Genomic DNA, 8,395 nt, shown 5'->3' with positions numbered 1-8,395 from the left:
GAGGATGGCCCCCAAGTACTTGGGCCCTGCACCCTATGGGAGACCAGGAGAAGCACCTGGCTTCAGGCTTCGGATCAGCACGATGCGCCGGCTACAGCGTGCTGGCCGCAGTGGCCATTGAAGGGTGAACCAACGGCAAAGGAAGACCTTTCTCTCTGTTTCTCTCTCTCACTGTCCACTCTGCCTGTCAAAAAAAAAAAAAAAAAAAAGTGCGAGTTGGAACAAATCCCAAGGGTGTAGGACGTCCTAATTAGGAATTTGGACTTTCCGTTGGCCACATGTAGGTTCCTCCCAAGGTTTGAAAGGAGGGAAAAAGAACCTTCTCTGCCTTGTGTTGGCTGCTGACATCTGCTGGCCTGTTCAGGTACTGCAGCCCACGCGCTTTAGTGCCTCAGAGATCAAGGAAGTTGTTAACCACTGTGACACAGCAGGTGCTGAATGAAGACAGTGAAGAGCAAGGATTTGGAACTGCTCCTAGCCGGATCACCGTGAGTTGCTGTGGGGGACAGCAAGCTTTAGGCGTGGTTCTGGGACGCGGAAGTTCAGGGTTTGGTGTGTTTCAGGTAGTTTCTGTCTTTTGATCTTGATGTGCTGTCAAATGCAAATACCTCTCCCATCCTTCCCCTCTTCCTTATCTCTGCATCAGCTTAAGATTTTCTCATCTCTGCTGCAGGCATTAGTCACCATGGTAACGGTAAGTTACTTGTGTCTACTTTGATTATTTAAAAAAAAAAAAGGGGGGTAACCACCACCCAAAAACAAGCAAACAGAACCTTCCAAACTATCCCAAAGAACTGATGGTGGCCGGCGCTGCGGCTCAATAGGCTAATCCTCCGCCTTGCGGCGCTGGCACACCGGATTCTGTCCCGGTTGCCCCTCTTCCAGGCCAGCTCTCTGCTGTGGCCAGGGAGTGCAGTGGAGGATGGCCCAAGTCCTTGGGCCCTGCACCCCATGGGAGACCAGGAAAAGCACCTGGCTCCTGGCTTCGGATCAGCGCGGTGCGCCGGCCGCAGCAGCCATTGGAGGGTGAACCAACGGCAAAGGAAGACCTTTCTCTCTGTTTCTCTCTCTCACTGTCCATTCTGCCTGTCAAAAAAAAAAAAAAAAAAAAAAAACTGATGGTGATGGCCCCCATCAGATGATGGTGTGGGGAGTGCTCTCGGGCCAGGCCCTGGGGATAGGGGCACAGAGACAAGATGTTCTCTGCCCAAAAACTGGTCGGATTACTCCTAAGGCCCTGAGCAGCCCCTAATAGGGGCGTGGACCGTCTGGCCTGGGGGCCATCAAAGGCCTGTGGAATTCCTCAATCTAGCCCTGCCAACGCAAGCTGCAGGTAGGATTCAAAATTCAATAAACTATAGCAGGCCAATTTTTAAGTTGATCAGGTTTTTTTTTTTTTTTTAAAGATTCATTTATTTATTTGAAAGGCAAAGTTGGAGAGAAATCTTTTATCCACTGATTCACTCCCTGAATGGTTGCAATGGCCAGGACTTGGCAGTCCAGGCAGTGGCCCAAACACTTGGGCATTGTAGGCAGTGGCTTAACCTGCTGTGCCACAGCACCAGCCCCATGGGAAATGAATTCTATGAAAAAACTACTCATGAGGCCAGTGCTGCGGTGCAGTGGGTTAAGCCCATTTGGGTGCTGGTTCCTGTCCCAGCTGTTCCGCTTCTGATCCAGCCCTCTGCTAATGCGCCTGGGAAATCAAAAGACGGCTCAAGTGCTTGGGCCCCTGCCACCTATGTGGGAGACCGGGGTGAAGCTATCAGCTCCTGGCTTCAGCCTGGCCCAGCACTGGCTGTTGCAACCATTTAGAAGTGAACCAGTGGATGGAAGCCAGCACATGTGCTCATGCTCTCTTCCTCCCTCTCTTTCAAATGAAGAAACCTCTTTAAAAAATACATTTCTTCAGGCTGGCATGGGAGACCCTGGTGAAGCTCCTGGCTTTGGCCTGGCTCAGCCTTGGCTGATTGTGGCCATTTGGGGAGTGAAGCAGTGGATGGAAGACCTTTCTCTGTCTCTCCCTCTGTGGCTTTTTAAATTTTTTAAAAATGAATTTCCTGTGAATTCTTTGAAGACTTCTCACATGCATGATATCAAAAAATTTTCGCAACAAAATAAGCCTATCTTTTAATTCTATTTTTCGTGTACTTTTGGAAGCACCATCCTGGGAGGGGAAGATGTGAGCAATCAAGGGGTGCTGGGGAAGGGCCCGTCCTGGAGGCTTGGCTGAGCCTCCGGGGAGAAGACTGACCCTGGACCATGTGGGTAGGTTCACCCACCTCCCATCGACTCTGCACCTGTCACTCAGCACTTGTCTGGCTCTATAAACGGCACAAGTCCTGTTCCTCGAGTTCATTTGCAAAAATACCTGGTGAACCTCCCTGGTAACTGGCCCCTGCCCCCTGCCCCTCGCTGGTCTAACTGGGCACCAGCATTCCTATAGCAGCTGCCAAGGCGTCCATAAGGCCAGTGGAGTGAATGGGTGCAATAAAGGCACTTGGCCCTGCCGGGAGCCAGAGGGTGACCTGCGCAGGCTCAGGGGCTGTGCGGAGCTGCTGCAGGGGGCTTCCTGCTGTGACTGAAGCTACAAGTAGTGGGCAGGTGGAGCCAGCAGCAGCCATAGGTCTCTGCCAACATGCTGAGCTGCGTTTTCACAGCCACACACCTGTGTGCACTACAAAGATCCCTGGCATTTTCTGGATGCTTGGTTCCAGCTGCTGGACAAGGAGGCAGAGCGGGGGCTGCTGTCACTTGTGCAGGAAGCCAGACTTCTGGATCTGGGCAGCAACAGAGGCTAGAACGAGACCCTCCAACCTGGAGTCAGGCTGCCTGGCCCAGCCCCACGCTGCTTTCCCAGTGGACAGATAGGCTCTGGAACCCCAGTGCAGCCTGGCGGGCAGCCCCTCACTGGCTCTGTGGATGCCACGACTGGGCCCATCCGTCACATCCTTCCCAGTTGCACACAGAAAGGCACAGCACGGTGCGTGGTGCAGGGGACTGCGGCAGAACCAAGCACTCACATTGAGAGCAGCACAAAGGGCGCCCCTGTCCTCTGGAGCTAGTGTGTGTTTCCACCCTGAGGCCAGATGAACATGACCTGAGGTGGGCTAGGGAGAGGTCTGATGCCAGTCCAGGGGTCCCTGAACCTCCCAAGGACTGACAGCAGTGAGGCAGCAAGGCTGTGGGTCTGCCTCTAAGTCTGGTTTTCACCTGGGTGAGTTGTGGTAGCTCCTGTCTCCCCTCACACTAACGGGCGCTCTGAAGTTTGGGCTGGTGTGAGAGAGAAAGACCCCAGTGAGCAGCTGGTGCTGTGGGGTGCGGGGGTGGAGCCCAGAACGTTCCAGGGCCTTGTTGTTGGGGAAAAGGAGTACTGCTTAAGCAGTTACAGCTGAACATAAAACAGTGAGACGAGGGGTTGCTCCAGTGTCTGCGGCACCCTGGCAATGTTCCTGTGCATCACAGAAGTTCATCCAAATGGCCCTGAAGAGGGGTGCATGACAGTGCATGGGGTGTACTGCAGACGGGTTGGCCAGCAATGAGAGAGAAGGAAAGGTCCTATGAATAGAGCTGCAATCTACTGCCCAAGCAGGAGTTGGGCAGGTTCAGGAAAGCTGGGTGACCAGTCAGCCTAGGACAGTGTGCACAGTCGGTGTATTAGACAGCTTTTTGTTACTGTAATGAAATACCTGAGGCAGCCTAACTCCATAAAGAAAAGAGGTTTGGTTTTGGCTCATGGTTCTGGGGGTTCACAGTCTAAGATCGGCAACCCCTTTGGTTTGCTCTTTGGTGAGGGTGTTCTTGCTGACAGAGTACCAAGACAACACAGCATCACATGGCAAGAGATAAGGAGTGCCTATGTGTGTTTATTCTATTTGGTCTCTTATAAGGCCATGGAGTTCCTCCCAAACCAATCCAAACCCCAGCTTTGTGCAACATCACTGGATTAAGTTTCCTCACTGTTCCATTAGCATCATACTCTGGTGTTGCAGTTGACTTCAACAATGTTGCAGTGGATTCGTTTCTGAGAGGAGGAGCGTGGTGGGGGCAAGAGGTGCGGAGTCACCACACAGACCCCAGGAGTCGGGTGAAAGCAGGCCAGAGGCAAGCATCCCGCAGACTCGTTTATTTCAGTTGGTAAAGCAGCTTAAATAGCCAAGACCAGCCAATCTGGTCAAGGGGCGGTCTATGCCCCAACCAATCACAACCTGTTGCCAGGCAGGCTCTGTTGCCAGGTGGGTTTCAAAGCCATTCCTGAGTAACTGACTCTCGCTTGCCAGTGGCCACCTTGGCATGGCCTTCTCATTCTACCATACTCTGGGACTAGACTCTTGAGTTAAGGGGGACAGATATTCAAACCATAACATCCAGGGAGAAGGAAAGGAGGTGGGATGGGGAGGGAGTGAAGAATGAGGGGAAAGAGAAGAAGGTCAAGGTCAGAGCAGCTGGCCTTGTATCCCTAGACCTCATCACACTTCCCTTGAAATGTGTCTGCCCTTCTCTGAAGAATGGTATTTGAGAGGGGCAGGTATTTGGCATAGTGAGTGAGTCACCCATAATAGAGTCCCTGGGACTACTTCCAATCCAGGAGTCCCAGTTCTTCCAGTCCAGCTTCCTACTAATGCAGACCCTGGGAGACAGCAGATGATGGCTCAAGTAGTTGAGTCCCTGCTAATCACTCACATAGTAGGACCAGACTGAGTTCCCAGTTCCCAGATTCAGCCTGGCCCAGCCCTGATTGTGGTGCTATTTGAGGAGTAAGCCAGCAAATGGAAGATCTCTCTCTCTCCTTCCAAATAAATTTTTAAAGATCAATCCTGTTTATTTGAAAGGCAGAGTGACACAGAGAAAAGGAGAGACAGAGAAGAGATATTCTACCTGCTGCTTTACTCCCCAAATAGTCACAATGGTCAGGTTGGGCCATGCTGAAACCAGGAACCTGGAACTCCATCTGGGTCTCCCACATGGGTGGCAGGGGCCCAAGCACTTGGACCATCTTCCACTGCTTTCCCAGGCCATAGCAGAGAGCTAGATTGGGAGTAGAGTAGCCAGGACTTGAACCAGCACTCTGGAGATATGGGATACTGGCAGTGCAGGCTGTGGCTTAGCCCACTGTGCCACAATATAAATGATTTTTAAAAAGATAGTATTGGAGAAATTGAACATGGATTCTGCCTTGGATAATATTGCACCCATGCCAAGTGACTTGGGCATCCGAATGGTATTGTGGTCACACAGGGAGTACCCTTTTTCTTGGGAACACATCTGAAGCATTTGAGGATGAAATGTCTTATCTACAACTTTCAGGCGATTCATAAAAAGGAAGAAAGACAAAGAATGAGGACTAACGTGGCAGAAGGCTGACAATTCAAACTCCTAGGTCGAAGGGCTCATGATTTGGTCTTCAAGTTCTTTCGGCTTGAAACATTTTAAAATAAGGTTTTAAAAATTATTTGAGAAACAAATATAGAGGGCATCCATCAGCTGGTTCACTCCCCAAATGCCGATAGTGGCCAGAGCTGGGCCAGGCCAGAGCCAGAAGCTGCAAATGCAATCCTAATCTCCCATTTGTGTGGTAGGAACCCAACCACTTGAACCATCACCACTGCCTTCCTTGGTCCGCATTAGCAAGAAGCTGGGTGGGAAGTGTGGAGGAGCCAGGACTTGAACCAGGCACTCCAACATGGGATGTGGGCATCCCAAGTGGCAGCTTAACCTGCTGCACTCCAATGCCTGTACTGATAAGGTTTTTGAAGTCCCCAGCCCCAGAGTTGGTTTACCTGCTTTTGGTCCCAGCCATGGGCTCAAAGATGAGGCCACAGCCATGGCTTAGTCCTGTGGAAAATGTGGCAGCCAGCTTCAAGGTGGTACCCAATTGTCCTCACTTCCTGGTTTTGTCTTTTTTTGTTTTTGGAGAGACAGAAAGAGAAATAGATGGGGTGTGAGGAGAGAGAAAGAAAGCACTCCCATCCATTGGTTCACTGGGGCTATGTTCACGGCTGGGAGCCAAGAACTCCATCTGAGTCTCCCATGTGGGTAGGAGGAACCCAACCACTTGAGCCATCACTGCTGTCTTCCAGGGTTTCCACCAGCATGAAGCTCAAACTAGGAGCCCAAGCTGGGTATCAAACCTAGGGACTCCAATGTGGAATGTGGGGATCTTAACTGCTAGGCCGATTGCCCACCCCCTGGTTGTGTGTGTGTGTGTGTATGTGTGTATGCGCATTTGTGTATGTGTGTGTGCAGCGCCTCTTTCCCACACATACCAGATCAGGCCAACATGTGTAACTGATGGGATACTAAAGAAATGATACAGTGCACGACTTTGGCGACCAGGCCATGAAAGACAGTTCAGTGCCTGCCTTGCTCACTCTTGGGTCACAAGCCAACCCTGCGGAGTGTCCACCTGGCAAAGAGCTGAGGCCTCCAGCCAACAGCCAGCCCCAGATGGCCAGCTGCTTGGGTGAGTCACCTTGGAAGCAGGGCCTCCTGTCCCACTCAGTCTTTCATGTGACTGTAGCCTCGTGAGAGAGGCCGAGCCAGGTCCTGCTCACTCACTCCTGAATCCCATCCCAGCAGGACTTGAGACAACAACTGCGCACTGTCGTGTTAAGCCATTACATGTGAGCTTCTGCAGCCACGGTAACAAACACAGAAAACAACTCTGGCACCTTCAGAGACCCTGAAGGTGTCCCCCTCCCCAGCCCACCCCCCAGCCAGGTGTGGTCCACTGTGCTTGGCGAACCACAGAAATGTCACCTCTGTCCTCAAACTCAACCTGGAGCCCTGCTTTTCATTCATAGCAGCCCAAGGCAAGGCTGTGGTCTGCTGCCATCCTGGCCCCAGGGCTGTCCTAAAAGTCATCAACATCCCTCTAGACTCTGCCACCCAGCCCACCCTCACCTCGCAAGTGGAATTTATCCCTTCCCTTGGGACCTTATGCTGCCCCCTCCTAGCACCTGAAAGACAAGTCTCCTTGGACAGGAGCAGTCCCCACATCACATGCATTGCAAAGCTGCCTCCAGCCTCGCCCCTGCAGGGACCCCCTCTACCCACAGCCAGTTCTGGGGGGCAGACTCAGCACCATCCTTTAAAGGGAAGTTCATAAAAATGTTCGCATTATAAAAGTGATACCAGCCAGCGCCGCGGCTCACTAGGCTAATCCTCCACCTTGCGGCGCCGGCACACCGGGTTCTAGTCCCGGTCGGGGCACTGGATTCTGTCCCAGTTGCCCCTCTTCCAGGCCAGCTCCCTGCTGTGGCCCAGGAGGGCAGTGGAGGATGGCCCAAGTACTTGGGCCCTGCACCCCATGGGAGACCAGGAGAAGCACCTGGCTCCTGCCTTCGGTTCAGCGCGGTGTACCGGCCGCAGTGGCCATTGGAGGGTGAACCAACAGCAAAGGAAGACCTTTCTCTCTGTCTCTCTCACTGTCCATTCTGCCTGTCAAAAAAAATAATTCGTTTGAGAGAGAGAGTTCTTCCAACCTGTTTCACTCCCCCAAATGCCCACAATGACCAGGGCTGCACTGGCAGATGCTGCGAATTCGGAACTCCATCCAGGTCTCCCATCTGGTGGCAAGAACCCAATTATCTGAGACATTACTGCTGCCTCCTGGGGTCTGTATTAGACAGAAGGTGGCAGAGGAGCCAAAGCTGGGTATAGAACCCAAGCACTCGGGGCCAGCACTGTGGCATAGTATGTAAAGCCACCACCTGCAATGCTGGCATCCCATATGGGCACCTGTTTAAGTTCCAGCTGCTCCACTTCCAATGCAGATCCATGCTAATGGCCTGAGAAAAACAGCAGAGATGGTCAAAGTGCGTGGGCCCCTGCCACCCACGCGAGAGACCTGGAAGAAGCTCTTGTTCCTGGCTTTGACCAGACGAAGCCCTGGCTGTTGTGGTCATCTGGGGAGTGAACCAATGAATGGAATTTCTGGCCCCACCAAGTCTTTCAAACCTTTTTCAAAAAGATGACAGCCCCTGGGTTATACCTAGTGGATGATAAATCCCTTTATCATGAGAAATAGAGAGAAAAGAAATGGCTGGCACTGTGGTATAGTATGTTAAACATCTGCCTATGGTGCCAGCATCCCATATGGGCGCCGGTTCCAGTCCCGGGCTGCTCCACTTCTAATCCAGCACTGTTGCTGATGGCCTGGGAAAGCAGTGGAAGATGACCCAAGTGCTTTGGCCCTCGTACCCACATGGGAGACCCGAGGAAGCTCCTGGCTTCAGATCAGCCCAGCTCTGGCCATTGCAGCCACTTGAGGAGTGAACCAGTGGATGGAAGACCTTTCTCTTTGTAACTCTGCCTCTCAGATAAAAACATAATTGAGGGAAGAGGTCAAGAGAGGAAAGTCTTTAACTCAGATTCTGCTGAGCTGCATTTGACT

This window comes from Oryctolagus cuniculus, chromosome 2 (assembly GCF_964237555.1).
Source record: "Oryctolagus cuniculus chromosome 2, mOryCun1.1, whole genome shotgun sequence".
NCBI lineage: Eukaryota > Metazoa > Chordata > Mammalia > Lagomorpha > Leporidae > Oryctolagus > Oryctolagus cuniculus.
This window is presented reverse-complemented; position numbering follows the sequence as displayed.